Source organism: Oncorhynchus kisutch, unplaced genomic scaffold, assembly GCF_002021735.2.
Source record: "Oncorhynchus kisutch isolate 150728-3 unplaced genomic scaffold, Okis_V2 Okis07a-Okis12b_hom, whole genome shotgun sequence".
In the NCBI taxonomy this organism is placed as follows: domain Eukaryota; kingdom Metazoa; phylum Chordata; class Actinopteri; order Salmoniformes; family Salmonidae; genus Oncorhynchus; species Oncorhynchus kisutch.
In genome coordinates, this window is record NW_022261984.1 from 7,695,994 (window position 1) to 7,711,788 (window position 15,795).

The 15,795-nt window shown below is 40.8% G+C and overlaps 18 non-coding genes across 18 annotated transcripts; all 18 read left to right on the forward strand.

Annotated features, from left to right (window-relative positions):
- Positions 1-4,196: 4,196 nt before the first annotated feature.
- Positions 4,197-4,270, forward strand: trnat-agu (transfer RNA threonine (anticodon AGU)). Its single transcript has one exon. It is a non-coding gene; the product is annotated as a tRNA-Thr (tRNA).
- Positions 4,271-4,553: 283 nt separating this feature from the next.
- On the forward strand, positions 4,554-4,625 carry trnah-gug (transfer RNA histidin (anticodon GUG)). Its single transcript has one exon. It is a non-coding gene; the product is annotated as a tRNA-His (tRNA).
- An 860-nt stretch (positions 4,626-5,485) lies between these two features.
- On the forward strand, positions 5,486-5,559 carry trnat-agu (transfer RNA threonine (anticodon AGU)). The gene has a single exon. It is a non-coding gene; the product is annotated as a tRNA-Thr (tRNA).
- Positions 5,560-5,843: 284 nt separating this feature from the next.
- trnah-gug (transfer RNA histidin (anticodon GUG)) lies at positions 5,844-5,915 on the forward strand. Its single transcript has one exon. It is a non-coding gene; the product is annotated as a tRNA-His (tRNA).
- Positions 5,916-6,767: 852 nt separating this feature from the next.
- On the forward strand, positions 6,768-6,840 carry trnat-agu (transfer RNA threonine (anticodon AGU)). The gene has a single exon. It is a non-coding gene; the product is annotated as a tRNA-Thr (tRNA).
- A 283-nt stretch (positions 6,841-7,123) lies between these two features.
- trnah-gug (transfer RNA histidin (anticodon GUG)) lies at positions 7,124-7,195 on the forward strand. Its single transcript has one exon. It is a non-coding gene; the product is annotated as a tRNA-His (tRNA).
- Positions 7,196-8,054: 859 nt separating this feature from the next.
- trnat-agu (transfer RNA threonine (anticodon AGU)) lies at positions 8,055-8,128 on the forward strand. Its single transcript has one exon. It is a non-coding gene; the product is annotated as a tRNA-Thr (tRNA).
- Positions 8,129-8,412: 284 nt separating this feature from the next.
- Positions 8,413-8,484, forward strand: trnah-gug (transfer RNA histidin (anticodon GUG)). The gene has a single exon. It is a non-coding gene; the product is annotated as a tRNA-His (tRNA).
- An 859-nt stretch (positions 8,485-9,343) lies between these two features.
- On the forward strand, positions 9,344-9,417 carry trnat-agu (transfer RNA threonine (anticodon AGU)). Its single transcript has one exon. It is a non-coding gene; the product is annotated as a tRNA-Thr (tRNA).
- A 283-nt stretch (positions 9,418-9,700) lies between these two features.
- Positions 9,701-9,772, forward strand: trnah-gug (transfer RNA histidin (anticodon GUG)). Its single transcript has one exon. It is a non-coding gene; the product is annotated as a tRNA-His (tRNA).
- An 859-nt stretch (positions 9,773-10,631) lies between these two features.
- On the forward strand, positions 10,632-10,705 carry trnat-agu (transfer RNA threonine (anticodon AGU)). Its single transcript has one exon. It is a non-coding gene; the product is annotated as a tRNA-Thr (tRNA).
- A 284-nt stretch (positions 10,706-10,989) lies between these two features.
- Positions 10,990-11,061, forward strand: trnah-gug (transfer RNA histidin (anticodon GUG)). The gene has a single exon. It is a non-coding gene; the product is annotated as a tRNA-His (tRNA).
- An 855-nt stretch (positions 11,062-11,916) lies between these two features.
- Positions 11,917-11,990, forward strand: trnat-agu (transfer RNA threonine (anticodon AGU)). The gene has a single exon. It is a non-coding gene; the product is annotated as a tRNA-Thr (tRNA).
- Positions 11,991-12,273: 283 nt separating this feature from the next.
- Positions 12,274-12,344, forward strand: trnah-gug (transfer RNA histidin (anticodon GUG)). The gene has a single exon. It is a non-coding gene; the product is annotated as a tRNA-His (tRNA).
- Positions 12,345-13,204: 860 nt separating this feature from the next.
- On the forward strand, positions 13,205-13,278 carry trnat-agu (transfer RNA threonine (anticodon AGU)). The gene has a single exon. It is a non-coding gene; the product is annotated as a tRNA-Thr (tRNA).
- Positions 13,279-13,562: 284 nt separating this feature from the next.
- Positions 13,563-13,634, forward strand: trnah-gug (transfer RNA histidin (anticodon GUG)). Its single transcript has one exon. It is a non-coding gene; the product is annotated as a tRNA-His (tRNA).
- An 858-nt stretch (positions 13,635-14,492) lies between these two features.
- Positions 14,493-14,566, forward strand: trnat-agu (transfer RNA threonine (anticodon AGU)). The gene has a single exon. It is a non-coding gene; the product is annotated as a tRNA-Thr (tRNA).
- A 282-nt stretch (positions 14,567-14,848) lies between these two features.
- On the forward strand, positions 14,849-14,920 carry trnah-gug (transfer RNA histidin (anticodon GUG)). The gene has a single exon. It is a non-coding gene; the product is annotated as a tRNA-His (tRNA).
- Positions 14,921-15,795: the final 875 nt, after the last annotated feature.

A 15,795-nucleotide genomic window follows, 5' to 3' on the forward strand; every position in this document is an offset into this window, starting at 1 on the left:
GAATCTCTCTCACACAGTCAAACACACACACACACACACACACACACGCGCGCGCGCACACACGTACACACACGCACGCACGCACACACACACACACACACGCACACACACACACACACACACACACACACACACGCGCACACACACACACACTCACACACACACATACACATACACACACACACACACACACAGGTAGTATCTCTATATGTGGTCAACCCAGGATGGTATAGTGAGGTGTGATTTCCCGTGGCCCTTGCCAATTCTAGAATCTGCCATCTGTGCTGTGTTTGTGTGGGCCCTGTCTGTTTGTGTATGTTGGTGTGGGTCTGGATGCCAGCACAACAACAACGAAACAGTAAATAAAATGTGTTTATTGCTGTCACAATACTCACACAGGCACACAATACACACACACACACACACACACAATAACACAAACACACAACACACAGAAGTAATTAAGGCTGTGTGTATTTTGGTAAACAGTACCTCAAACATCAGATTTAATTTGGGCCAATCAAAACAGGATGACAAGGAGATGAGGTAATAGAATTCTCTAAGTTCTGTATCAGATTCTAGAGTTCTAATGGACAATGACAAGGATAAAAGGTAGCCTTTGAAAATGCACATTACTCCACCATCTCACGTAAGTCTGTCCCAATTTACCATAACCTGGCTCACAACCCCCTGACGTGAGCCTTCAACACACACACACACACACACACACACACACACACACACACACACACACACACACACACACACACACACACACACACACACACACACACACACACACACACACACACACACACACACACACACACACACACACACACACACACACACACACACAATGTTCTGGCTATCTTATGATTAGCTGCTGCGTCACAGTTGATCATACAGTCTCTAATTGAGGGTGAAATCATGCTCGGAGTCCCTGGTTCAAAGCTACTCATAATGAGCTGTGATAGGCAGGCTGATGAAAGGACTGACTGGCCGTAGAAGGAGCAGCGAGTGGTTTGGACTGTCTGGCTTCACTCCACAGAGACATTCTAGAATGATGGACAGAGACAGAGACAATTGTCCTTATTAAGGCTCTAAATACCAGCCTTGTTGCCCAGTCCTTTTGTTGAGGTCTGTGTGATAACATAGTCTAGCTTCACCCAGACAATAGGTATCATTCAGTCTAGCTTCACCCAGACAATAGGTCTCATTCAGTCTAGTTTCACCCAGACAATAGGTATCATTCAGTCTAGCTTCACCCAGACAATAGGCCTCATTCAGCCTAGCTTCACCCAGACAATAGGCCTCATTCAGTCTAGTTTCACCCAGACAATAGGTCTCATTCAGTCTAGTTTCACCCAGACAATAGTTCTCATTCATTCTAGTTTCACCCAGACAGCAGGCCTCATTCAGAATAGCTTCACCCAGACAATAGGCCTCATTCAGACTAGCTTCAACCGGGCCACAGGCCTTATTCAACATAGCTTCACCCACTGATGATTCAGCCTAGCTGCTAACCTGCTTGTAGATCACTGATGATTCAGCCTAGCTGCTGACCTGCTTGCAGATCAGTGATGATTCAGCCTAGCTGCTGACCTGCTTGTAGATCACTGATGATTCAGCCTAGTTGTTAATCTGCTTGTAGATCACTGATGATTCAGCCTAGCTGCTAACCTGCTTGTAGATAACTGATGATTCAGTCTAGCTGCTAACCTGCTTGTAGATCACTGATGATTCAGTCTAGCTGCTAACCTGCTTGTAGATCACTGATGATTCAGAGAGAGAGAGAGAGGACAGCAGCTCAATTATGAGCTCAAATCATGAGAAAACAAAAAGATAATTACTTGATACATTGGAAAGAATTAACAAAAAAACAGAGCAAACTAGAATGCTATTTGGCCCTAAACAGAGAGTACACAGCGGCAGAATACCTGACCACTGTGACTGACCCAAAAGTAAGGAAAGCCTTGACTATGTACAGACTCAGTGAGCATAGCCTTGCCATTGAGAAAGGCCGCTGTAGGCCGACATGGCTCTCAAGAGAAGACAGGCTATGTGCTCACTGCCCACAAAATGAAGTGGAAACTGAGCTGCACTTCCTAACCTCCTGCCCAATGTATGACCATATTAGAGAGACATATTTCCCTCAGATTACACAGATCCACAAAGAATTTGAAAACAAATCCAATTTTGATGAACTCCCATATCTACTGGGTGAAATTCCACAGTGTGCCACCACAGCAGCAAGATTTGTGACCCGTTGCCACGAGAAAAGGGCAACCAGTGAAGAACAAACACCATTGTAAATACAACCCATATTTATGCTTATTTATTTTATCTTGTGTACTTTAACCATTTGTACATTGTTAAAACACTGTATATATATATAATATGACATTTGTAATGTCTTTATTGTTTTGAAACTTCTGTATGTTTAATGTTTACTGTTAATTTTTGTTGTTTTTCACTTTATATATTATCTACCTCACTTGCTTTGGCAATGTTAACACATGTTTCCCATGCCAATAAAGCCCTTGAATTGAATTGAATTGAGAGAGAGAGAGAGAGGGAGAGAGAGAGAGAGAGAGAGAGGGGGAGATAATCATGAGAAAACTAAAAGATAACTACTTAACACATTGGAAAGAATTAACAAAAAAACAGAGCAAACTAGAATGCTATTTGGCCCTAAACAGAGAGTACACAGCGGCAGAATACCTGACCACTGTGACTGACCCAAAATGAAGGAAAGCTTTGACTATGTACAGACTCAGTGAGCATAGCCTTTCTATTGAGAAAGGCCGCCGTAGGCAGACATGGCTCTCAAGAGAAGACAGGCTATGTGCTCACTGCCCACAAAATGAGGTGGAAACTGAGCTGCACTTCCTAACCTCCTGCCCAATGTATGACCATATTAGAGAGACATATTTCCCTCAGATTACACAGATCCACAAAGAATTTGAAAACAAATCCAATTTTGATGAACTCCCATATCTACTGGGTGAAATTCCACAGTGTGCCACCACAGCAGCAAGATTTGTGACCCGTTGCCACGAGAAAAGGGCAACCAGTGAAGAACAAACACCATTGTAAATACAACCCATATTTATGCTTATTTATTTTATCTTGTGTACTTTAACCATTTGTACATTGTTAAAACACTGTATATATATATAATATGACATTTGTAATGTCTTTATTGTTTTGAAACTTCTGTATGTTTAATGTTTACTGTTAATTTTTGTTGTTTTTCACTTTATATATTCACTTTGTATGTTGTCTACCTCACTTGCTTTGGCAATGTTAACACATGTTTCCCATGCCAATAAAGCCCTTGAATTGAATTGAATTGAGAGAGAGAGAGTGAACGAGTTAAGACTTACTATGCTTTCAGACGTTTTTACCATTTTTAAGCTCGAGAGCCAAATGAGAAATGCAGTGTCCTCGAACGACCAACATTATGAAGAAATAGTGCATGATTCTGAATGTTTACTCATATCTCGCGACCCACCTATGACATGTTAATAACCGTTTGGGTCCCAAATCATAGTTTAAGAATCCATGTCAGAGGTTCTTGAGTTTATTCATCTCGAGACCCAAATGAAAAATGTACTGTCCTCGAATGACCATAATTAAGAAGAAATAGTATGTGATTACAATTGATTACTGATATCTCGCTACCCACCTCTCACCAGTGTTGCCAACTTAGCGACTTTGTCGCTATATTTGTGAATATTCAAAAAAAAGACAAGAATCGACAGAAAAAAGTTTAATTTTAGTTCTAAACATACTTAGGGTGTTTTTTACTCACTTTTTGTCTCTCCCGCGACGTTATTCCTCTCTCCTACAGCGTCAATCACAATTACATCCACTTGGCCAATTATGAAAATTATGTGATGATGTCATTTAGCGACTTCTAGCTACTTTTAGGACCACCAATAGCTACTTTCCTTCCTGAGGATTTGGCAACACTGCCTCTGACCTGCTCAGGCCCACTTTGCGTCTCAAAACGTAGATTAAGAAACCCTGTTGCTAGAGAATTGAAGGTGTCTGTATCGCTTCCAATATTAGTAAAATACATCTCTTTTGTGATGTGATTTTGCTAAACAGAGATGTGGGTTAAATGAATGAGATTGGTTTGATTCAAATAGGTGTGGGTGTTCACATCTGCAACATATTTGACTTTTATGGGTGCTGTGGCTTAGTTGGTTAAAGTGCCTGTCTAGTAAACAGGAGACCCTGAGTTCAAATCTCAGCAGTACCTTTTTATTGTTCACATTGTTGGAGAAGGTCAGAGGGGAGGGCACTCAGGTTTTCTCACCAATGGGTTTAGAGAATTAGAGATGACGTGAGGAGGATGCAATTGAGATATTCCAATGTCACGGAAAAAGGGCACTTTTCGAATGAGAAAAAACCTGCCGACTGTGTAAAGCTCGACTGTTTCTTCAGTTGATTCATTATCGAGCCAAAATGAAAAGAGTTTAGCCAGCTTGTGCACATCACTTTCACAGCCTATGTAGGCTTTACAAAGCCAGCTCTTGAAGCCAGCCGTGATCGTATAGTGGTTAGTACTCTGCGTTGTGGTCGCAGCAACCCCGGTTCGAATCCGGGTCACGGCACTGCAAAGTAATTTTAGAAGGGTTGTTTTTTGAACGAGTTAAGACTTACTATGCTGTTTCAGACGTTTTTACCATTTTTAAGCTCGAGAGCCAAATGAGAAATGCAGTGTCCTCGAACGACCAACATTATGAAGAAATAGTGCATGATTCTGAATGTTTACTCATATCTCGCGACCCACCTATGACATGTTAATAACCGCTTTGGGTCCCAAATCATAGTTTAAGAATCCATGTCAGAGGTTCTTGAGTTTATTCATCTCGAGACCCAAATGAAAAATGTACTGTCCTCGAATGACCATAATTAAGAAGAAATAGTATGTGATTACAATTGATTACTGATATCTCGCTACCCACCTCTCACCAGTGTTGCCAACTTAGCGACTTTGTCGCTATATTTAGTGAATATTCAGAAAAAAGACAAGAATCGACAGAAAGAAAGTTCATTTTAGTTCTAAACATACTTAGGGTGTTTTTTACTCACTTTTTGTCTCTCCCGCGACGTTATTCCTCTCTCCTACAGCGTCAATCACAATTACATCCACTTGGCCAATTATGAAAATTGTGTGATGATGTCATTTAGCGACTTCTAGCTACTTTTAGGACCACCAATAGCTACTTTCCTTCCTGAGGATTTGGCAACACTGCCTCTGACCTGCTCAGGCCCACTTTGCGTCTCAAAACGTAGATTAAGAAACCCTGTTGCTAGAGAATTGAAGGTGTCTGTATCGCTTCCAATATTAGTAAAATACATCTCTTTTGTGATGTGATTTTGCTAAACAGAGATGTGGGTTAAATGAATGAGATTGGTTTGATTCAAATAGGTGTGGGTGTTCACATCTGCAACATATTTGACTTTTATGGGTGCTGTGGCTTAGTTGGTTAAAGTGCCTGTCTAGTAAACAGGAGACCCTGAGTTCAAATCTCAGCAGTACCTTTTTATTGTTCACATTGTTGGAGAAGGTCAGAGGGGAGGGCACTCAGGTTTTCTCACCAATGGGTTTAGAGAATTAGAGATGACGTGAGGAGGATGCAATTGAGATATTCCAATGTCACGGAAAAAGGGCACTTTTCGAATGAGAAAAAACCTGCCGACTGTGTAAAGCTCGACTGTTTCTTCAGTTGATTCATTATCGAGGCCAAAATGAAAAGAGTTTAGCCAGCTTGTGCACATCACTTTCACAGCCTATGTAGGCTTTACAAAGCCAGCTCTTGAAGCCAGCCGTGATCGTATAGTGGTTAGTACTCTGCGTTGTGGTCGCAGCAACCCCGGTTCGAATCCGGGTCACGGCACTGCAAAGAAATTAGAAGGGTTTTTTGAACGAGTTAAGACTTACTATGCTGTTTCAGACGTTTTTACCATTTTTAAGCTCGAGAGCCAAATGAGAAATGCAGTGTCCTCGAACGACCAACATTATGAAGAAATAGTGCATGATTCTGAATGTTTACTCATATCTCGCGACCCACCTATGACATGTTAATAACCGCTTTGGGTCCCAAATCATAGTTTAAGAATCCATGTCAGAGGTTCTTGAGTTTATTCATCTCGAGACCCAAATGAAAAATGTACTGTCCTCGAATGACCATAATTAAGAAGAAATAGTATGTGATTACAATTGATTACTGATATCTCGCTACCCACCTCTCACCAGTGTTGCCAACTTAGCGACTTTGTCGCTATATTTAGTGAATATTCAGAAAAAAGACAAGAATCGACAGAAGAAAGTTCAATTTTAGTTCTAAACATACTTAGGGTGTTTTTTACTCACTTTTTGTCTCTCCCGCGACATATTCCTCTCTCCTACAGCGTCAATCACAATTACATCCACTTGGCCAATTATGAAAATTGTGTGATGATGTCATTTAGCGACTTCTAGCTACTTTTAGGACCACCAATAGCTACTTTCCTTCCTGAGGATTTGGCAACACTGCCTCTGACCTGCTCAGGCCCACTTTGCGTCTCAAAACGTAGATTAAGAAACCCTGTTGCTAGAGAATTGAAGGTGTCTGTATCGCTTCCAATATTAGTAAAATACATCTCTTTGTGATGTGATTTTGCTAAACAGAGATGTGGGTTAAATGAATGAGATTGGTTTGATTCAAATAGGTGTGGGTGTTCACATCTGCAACATATTTGACTTTATGGGTGCTGTGGCTTAGTTGGTTAAAGTGCCTGTCTAGTAAACAGGAGACCTGAGTTCAAATCTCAGCAGTACCTTTTTATTGTTCACATTGTGGAGAAGGTCAGAGGGGAGGGCACTCAGGTTTTCTCACCAATGGGTTTAGAGAATTAGAGATGACGTGAGGAGGATGCAATTGAGATATTCCAATGTCACGGAAAAAGGGCACTTTTCGAATGAGAAAAAACCTGCCGACTGTGTAAAGCTCGACTGTTTCTTCAGTTGATTCATTATCGAGGCCAAAATGAAAAGAGTTTAGCCAGCTTGTGCACATCACTTTCACAGCCTATGTAGGCTTTACAAAGCCAGCTCTTGAAGCCAGCCGTGATCGTATAGTGGTTAGTACTCTGCGTTGTGGTCGCAGCAACCCCGGTTCGAATCCGGGTCACGGCACTGCAAAGAAATTTTAGAAGGGTTGTTTTTTGAACGAGTTAAGACTTACTATGCTGTTTCAGACGTTTTTACCATTTTTAAGCTCGAGAGCCAAATGAGAAATGCAGTGTCCTCGAACGACCAACATTATGAAGAAATAGTGCATGATTCTGAATGTTTACTCATATCTCGCGACCCACCTATGACATGTTAATAACCGCTTTGGGTCCCAAATCATAGTTTAAGAATCCATGTCAGAGGTTCTTGAGTTTATTCATCTCGAGACCCAAATGAAAAATGTACTGTCCTCGAATGACCATAATTAAGAAGAAATAGTATGTGATTACAATTGATTACTGATATCTCGCTACCCACCTCTCACCAGTGTTGCCAACTTAGCGACTTTGTCGCTATATTTAGTGAATATTCAGAAAAAAGACAAGAATCGACAGAAGAAAGTTCAATTTTAGTTCTAAACATACTTAGGGTGTTTTTTACTCACTTTTTGTCTCTCCCGCGACGTTATTCCTCTCTCCTACAGCGTCAATCACAATTACATCCACTTGGCCAATTATGAAAATTGTGTGATGATGTCATTTAGCGACTTCTAGCTACTTTTAGGACCACCAATAGCTACTTTCCTTCCTGAGGATTTGGCAACACTGCCTCTGACCTGCTCAGGCCCACTTTGCGTCTCAAAACGTAGATTAAGAAACCCTGTTGCTAGAGAATTGAAGGTGTCTGTATCGCTTCCAATATTAGTAAAATACATCTCTTTTGTGATGTGATTTTGCTAGACAGAGATGTGGGTTAAATGAATGAGATTGGTTTGATTCAAATAGGTGTGGGTGTTCACATCTGCAACATATTGACTTTTATGGGTGCTGTGGCTTAGTTGGTTAAAGTGCCTGTCTAGTAAACAGGAGATCCTGAGTTCAAATCTCAGCAGTACCTTTTTATTGTTCACATTGGTGGAGAAGGTCAGAGGGGAGGGCACTCAGGTTTTCTCACCAATGGGTTTAGAGAATTAGAGATGACGTGAGGAGGATGCAATTGAGATATTCCAATGTCACGGAAAAAGGGCACTTTTCGAATGAGAAAAAACCTGCCGACTGTGTAAAGCTCCACTGTTTCTTCAGTTGATTCATTATCGAGGCCAAAATGAAAAGAGTTTAGCCAGCTTGTGCACATCACTTTCACAGCCTATGTAGGCTTTACAAAGCCAGCTCTTGAAGCCAGCCGTGATCGTATAGTGGTTAGTACTCTGCGTTGTGGTCGCAGCAACCCCGGTTCGAATCCGGGTCACGGCACTGCAAAGAAATTTTAGAAGGGTTGTTTTTTGAACGAGTTAAGACTTACTATGCTGTTTCAGACGTTTTTACCATTTTTAAGCTCGAGAGCCAAATGAGAAATGCAGTGTCCTCGAACGACCAACATTATGAAGAAATAGTGCATGATTCTGAATGTTTACTCATATCTCGCGACCCACCTATGACATGTTAATAACCGCTTTGGGTCCCAAATCATAGTTTAAGAATCCATGTCAGAGGTTCTTGAGTTTATTCATCTCGAGACCCAAATGAAAAATGTACTGTCCTCGAATGACCATAATTAAGAAGAAATAGTATGTGATTACAATTGATTACTGATATCTCGCTACCCACCTCTCACCAGTGTTGCCAACTTAGCGACTTTGTCGCTATATTTAGTGAATATTCAAAAAAAAGACAAGAATCGACAGAAAAAAGTTTAATTTTAGTTCTAAACATACTTAGGGTGTTTTTTACTCACTTTTTGTCTCTCCCGCGACGTTATTCCTCTCTCCTACAGCGTCAATCACAATTACATCCACTTGGCCAATTATGAAAATTGTGTGATGATGTCATTTAGCGACTTCTAGCTACTTTTAGGACCACCAATAGCTACTTTCCTTCCTGAGGATTTGGCAACACTGCCTCTGACCTGCTCAGGCCCACTTTGCGTCTCAAAACGTAGATTAAGAAACCCTGTTGCTAGAGAATTGAAGGTGTCTGTATCGCTTCCAATATTAGTAAAATACATCTCTTTTGTGATGTGATTTTGCTAAACAGAGATGTGGGTTAAATGAATGAGATTGGTTTGATTCAAATAGGTGTGGGTGTTCACATCTGCAACATATTGACTTTTATGGGTGCTGTGGCTTAGTTGGTTAAAGTGCCTGTCTAGTAAACAGGAGACCCTGAGTTCAAATCTCAGCAGTACCTTTTATTGTTCACATTGTTGGAGAAGGTCAGAGGGGAGGGCACTCAGGTTTTCTCACCAATGGGTTTAGAGAATTAGAGATGACGTGAGGAGGATGCAATTGAGATATTCCAATGTCACGGAAAAAGGGCACTTTTCGAATGAGAAAAAACCTGCCGACTGTGTAAAGCTCGACTGTTTCTTCAGTTGATTCATTATCGAGGCCAAAATGAAAAGAGTTTAGCCAGCTTGTGCACATCACTTTCACAGCCTATGTAGGCTTTACAAAGCCAGCTCTTGAAGCCAGCCGTGATCGTATAGTGGTTAGTACTCTGCGTTGTGGTCGCAGCAACCCCGGTTCGAATCCGGGTCACGGCACTGCAAAGTAATTTTAGAAGGGTTGTTTTTTGAACGAGTTAAGACTTACTATGCTGTTTCAGACGTTTTTACCATTTTTAAGCTCGAGAGCCAAATGAGAAATGCAGTGTCCTCGAACGACCAACATTATGAAGAAATAGTGCATGATTCTGAATGTTTACTCATATCTCGCGACCCACCTATGACATGTTAATAACCGCTTTGGGTCCCAAATCATAGTTTAAGAATCCATGTCAGAGGTTCTTGAGTTTATTCATCTCGAGACCCAAATGAAAAATGTACTGTCCTCGAATGACCATAATTAAGAAGAAATAGTATGTGATTACAATTGATTACTGATATCTCGCTACCCACCTCTCACCAGTGTTGCCAACTTAGCGACTTTGTCGCTATATTTGTGAATATTCAAAAAAAAGACAAGAATCGACAGAAAAAAGTTTAATTTTAGTTCTAAACATACTTAGGGTGTTTTTTACTCACTTTTTGTCTCTCCCGCGACGTTATTCCTCTCTCCTACAGCGTCAATCACAATTACATCCACTTGGCCAATTATGAAAATTATGTGATGATGTCATTTAGCGACTTCTAGCTACTTTTAGGACCACCAATAGCTACTTTCCTTCCTGAGGATTTGGCAACACTGCCTCTGACCTGCTCAGGCCCACTTTGCGTCTCAAAACGTAGATTAAGAAACCCTGTTGCTAGAGAATTGAAGGTGTCTGTATCGCTTCCAATATTAGTAAAATACATCTCTTTTGTGATGTGATTTTGCTAAACAGAGATGTGGGTTAAATGAATGAGATTGGTTTGATTCAAATAGGTGTGGGTGTTCACATCTGCAACATATTTGACTTTTATGGGTGCTGTGGCTTAGTTGGTTAAAGTGCCTGTCTAGTAAACAGGAGACCCTGAGTTCAAATCTCAGCAGTACCTTTTTATTGTTCACATTGTTGGAGAAGGTCAGAGGGGAGGGCACTCAGGTTTTCTCACCAATGGGTTTAGAGAATTAGAGATGACGTGAGGAGGATGCAATTGAGATATTCCAATGTCACGGAAAAAGGGCACTTTTCGAATGAGAAAAAACCTAGCCGACTGTGTAAAGCTCGACTGTTTCTTCAGTTGATTCATTATCGAGGCAAAATGAAAAGAGTTTAGCCAGCTTGTGCACATCACTTTCACAGCCTATGTAGGCTTTACAAAGCCAGCTCTTGAAGCCAGCCGTGATCGTATAGTGGTTAGTACTCTGCGTTGTGGTCGCAGCAACCCCGGTTCGAATCCGGGTCACGGCACTGCAAAGAAATTTTAGAAGGGTTGTTTTTGAACGAGTTAAGACTTACTATGCTGTTTCAGACGTTTTTACCATTTTTAAGCTCGAGAGCCAAATGAGAAATGCAGTGTCCTCGAACGACCAACATTATGAAGAAATAGTGCATGATTCTGAATGTTTACTCATATCTCGCGACCCACCTATGACATGTTAATAACCGCTTTGGGTCCCAAATCATAGTTTAAGAATCCATGTCAGAGGTTCTTGAGTTTATTCATCTCGAGACCCAAATGAAAAATGTACTGTCCTCGAATGACCATAATTAAGAAGAAATAGTATGTGATTACAATTGATTACTGATATCTCGCTACCCACCTCTCACCAGTGTTGCCAACTTAGCGACTTTGTCGCTATATTTAGTGAATATTCAAAAAAAGACAAGAATCGACAGAAAAAAGTTAATTTAGTTCTAAACATACTTAGGGTGTTTTTTACTCACTTTTTGTCTCTCCCGCGACGTTATTCCTCTCTCCTACAGCGTCAATCACAATTACATCCACTTGGCCAATTATGAAAATTATGTGATGATGTCATTTAGCGACTTCTAGCTACTTTTAGGACCACCAATAGCTACTTTCCTTCCTGAGGATTTGGCAACACTGCCTCTGACCTGCTCAGGCCCACTTTGCGTCTCAAAACGTAGATTAAGAAACCCTGTTGCTAGAGAATTGAAGGTGTCTGTATCGCTTCCAATATTAGTAAAATACATCTCTTTTGTGATGTGATTTTGCTAGACAGAGATGTGGGTTAAATGAATGAGATTGGTTTGATTCAAATAGGTGTGGGTGTTCACATCTGCAACATATATGACTTTATGGGTGCTGTGGCTTAGTTGGTTAAAGTGCCTGTCTAGTAAACAGGAGATCCTGAGTTCAAATCTCAGCAGTACCTTTTTATTGTTCACATTGTGGAGAAGGTCAGAGGGGAGGGCACTCAGGTTTTCTCACCAATGGGTTTAGAGAATTAGAGATGACGTGAGGAGGATGCAATTGAGATATTCCAATGTCACGGAAAAGGGCACTTTTCGAATGAGAAAAAAACCTGCCGACTGTGTAAAGCTCGACTGTTTCTTCAGTTGATTCATTATCGAGACCAAAATGAAAAGAGTTTAGCCAGCTTGTGCACATCACTTTCACAGCCTATGTAGGCTTTACAAAGCCAGCTCTTGAAGCCAGCCGTGATCGTATAGTGGTTAGTACTCTGCGTTGTGGTCGCAGCAACCCGGTTCGAATCCGGGTCACGGCACTGCAATGTAATTTTAGAAGGGTTGTTTTTTGAACGAGTTAAGACTTACTATGCTGTTTCAGACGTTTTTACCATTTTTAAGCTCGAGAGCCAAATGAGAAATGCAGTGTCCTCGAACGACCAACATTATGAAGAAATAGTGCATGATTCTGAATGTTTACTCATATCTCGCGACCCACCTATGACATGTTAATAACCGCTTTGGGTCCCAAATCATAGTTTAAGAATCCATGTCAGAGGTTCTTGAGTTTATTCATCTCGAGACCCAAATGAAAAATGTACTGTCCTCGAATGACCATAATTAAGAAGAAATAGTATGTGATTACAATTGATTACTGATATCTCGCTACCCACCTCTCACCAGTGTTGCCAACTTAGCGACTTTGTCGCTATATTTAGTGAATATTCAGAAAAAAGACAAGAATCGACAGAAGAAAGTTCAATTTTAGTTCTAAACATACTTAGGGTGTTTTTTACTCACTTTTTGTCTCTCCCGCGACGTTATTCCTCTCTCCTACAGCGTCAATCACAATTACATCCACTTGGCCAATTATGAAAATTATGTGATGATGTCATTTAGCGACTTCTAGCTACTTTTAGGACCACCAATAGCTACTTTCCTTCCTGAGGATTTGGCAACACTGCCTCTGACCTGCTCAGGCCCACTTTGCGTCTCAAAACGTAGATTAAGAAACCCTGTTGCTAGAGAATTGAAGGTGTCTGTATCGCTTCCAATATTAGTAAAATACATCTCTTTTGTGATGTGATTTTGCTAAACAGAGATGTGGGTTAAATGAATGAGATTGGTTTGATTCAAATAGGTGTGGGTGTTCACATCTGCAACATATTTGACTTTTATGGGTGCTGTGGCTTAGTTGGTTAAAGTGCCTGTCTAGTAAACAGGAGACCCTGAGTTCAAATCTCAGCAGTACCTTTTTATTGTTCACATTGTTGGAGAAGGTCAGAGGGGAGGGCACTCAGGTTTTCTCACCAATGGGTTTAGAGAATTAGAGATGACGTGAGGAGGATGCAATTGAGATATTCCAATGTCACGGAAAAAGGGCACTTTTCGAATGAGAAAAAACCTGCCGACTGTGTAAAGCTCGACTGTTTCTTCAGTTGATTCATTATCGAGGCCAAAATGAAAAGAGTTTAGCCAGCTTGTGCACATCACTTTCACAGCCTATGTAGGCTTTACAAAGCCAGCTCTTGAAGCCAGCCGTGATCGTATAGTGGTTAGTACTCTGCGTTGTGGTCGCAGCAACCCCGGTTCGAATCCGGGTCACGGCACTGCAAAAAATTTTAGAAGGGTTGTTTTTTGAACGAGTTAAGACTTACTATGCTGTTTCAGACGTTTTTACCATTTTTAAGCTCGAGAGCCAAATGAGAAATGCAGTGTCCTCGAACGACCAACATTATGAAGAAATAGTGCATGATTCTGAATGTTTACTCATATCTCGCGACCCACCTATGACATGTTAATAACCGCTTTGGGTCCCAAATCATAGTTTAAGAATCCATGTCAGAGGTTCTTGAGTTTATTCATCTCGAGACCCAAATGAAAAATGTACTGTCCTCGAATGACCATAATTAAGAAGAAATAGTATGTGATTACAATTGATTACTGATATCTCGCTACCCACCTCTCACCAGTGTTGCCAACTTAGCGACTTTGTCGCTATATTTAGTGAATATTCAGAAAAAAGACAAGAATCGACAGAAGAAAGTTCAATTTTAGTTCTAAACATACTTAGGGTGTTTTTTACTCACTTTTTGTCTCTCCCGCGACGTTATTCCTCTCTCCTACAGCGTCAATCACAATTACATCCACTTGGCCAATTATGAAAATTGTGTGATGATGTCATTTAGCGACTTCTAGCTACTTTTAGGACCACCAATAGCTACTTTCCTTCCTGAGGATTTGGCAACACTGCCTCTGACCTGCTCAGGCCCACTTTGCGTCTCAAAACGTAGATTAAGAAACCCTGTTGCTAGAGAATTGAAGGTGTCTGTATCGCTTCCAATATTAGTAAAATACATCTCTTTTGTGATGTGATTTTGCTAACAGAGATGTGGGTTAAATGAATGAGATTGGTTTGATTCAAATAGGTGTGGGTGTTCACATCTGCAACATATATGACATTTATGGGTGCTGTGGCTTAGTTGGTTAAAGTGCCTGTCTAGTAAACAGGAGATCCTGAGTTCAAATCTCAGCAGTACCTTTTTATTGTTCACATTGTGGAGAAGGTCAGAGGGAGGGCACTCAGGTTTTCTCACCAATGGGTTTAGAGAATTAGAGATGACGTGAGGAGGATGCAATTGAGATATTCCAATGTCACGGAAAAAGGGCACTTTTCGAATGAGAAAAAACCTGCCGACTGTGTAAAGCTCCACTGTTTCTTCAGTTGATTCATTATCGAGGCCAAAATGAAAAGAGTTTAGCCAGCTTGTGCACATCACTTTCACAGCCTATGTAGGCTTTACAAAGCCAGCTCTTGAAGCCAGCCGTGATCGTATAGTGGTTAGTACTCTGCGTTGTGGTCGCAGCAACCCCGGTTCGAATCCGGGTCACGGCACTGCAAAGTAATTTTAGAAGGGTTGTTTTTTGAACGAGTTAAGACTTACTATGCTGTTTCAGACGTTTTTACCATTTTTAAGCTCGAGAGCCAAATGAGAAATGCAGTGTCCTCGAACGACCAACATTATGAAGAAATAGTGCATGATTCTGAATGTTTACTCATATCTCGCGACCCACCTATGACATGTTAATAACCGCTTTGGGTCCCAAATCATAGTTTAAGAATCCATGTCAGAGGTTCTTGAGTTTATTCATCTCGAGACCCAAATGAAAAATGTACTGTCCTCGAATGACCATAATTAAGAAGAAATAGTATGTGATTACAATTGATTACTGATATCTCGCTACCCACCTCTCACCAGTGTTGCCAACTTAGCGACTTTGTCGCTATATTTAGTGAATATTCAGAAAAAAGACAAGAATCGACAGAAGAAAGTTCAATTTTAGTTCTAAACATACTTAGGTGTTTTTTACTCACTTTTTGTCTCTCCGCGACGTTATTCCTCTCTCCTACAGCGTCAATCACAATTACATCCACTTGGCCAATTATGAAAATTATGTGATGATGTCATTTAGCGACTTCTAGCTACTTTTAGGACCACCAATAGCTACTTTCCTTCCTGAGGATTTGGCAACACTGCCTCTGACCTGCTCAGGCCCACTTTGCGTCTCAAAACGTAGATTAAGAAACCCTGTTGCTAGAGAATTGAAGGTGTCTGTATCGCTTCCAATATTAGTAAAATACATCTCTTTTGTGATGTGATTTGCTAGACAGAGATGTGGGTTAAATGAATGAGATTGGTTTGATTCAAATAGGTGTGGGGTTTCCACCTTCAATCTGAGGTACAACACAGTTTAGTTTCCACCTTCAAT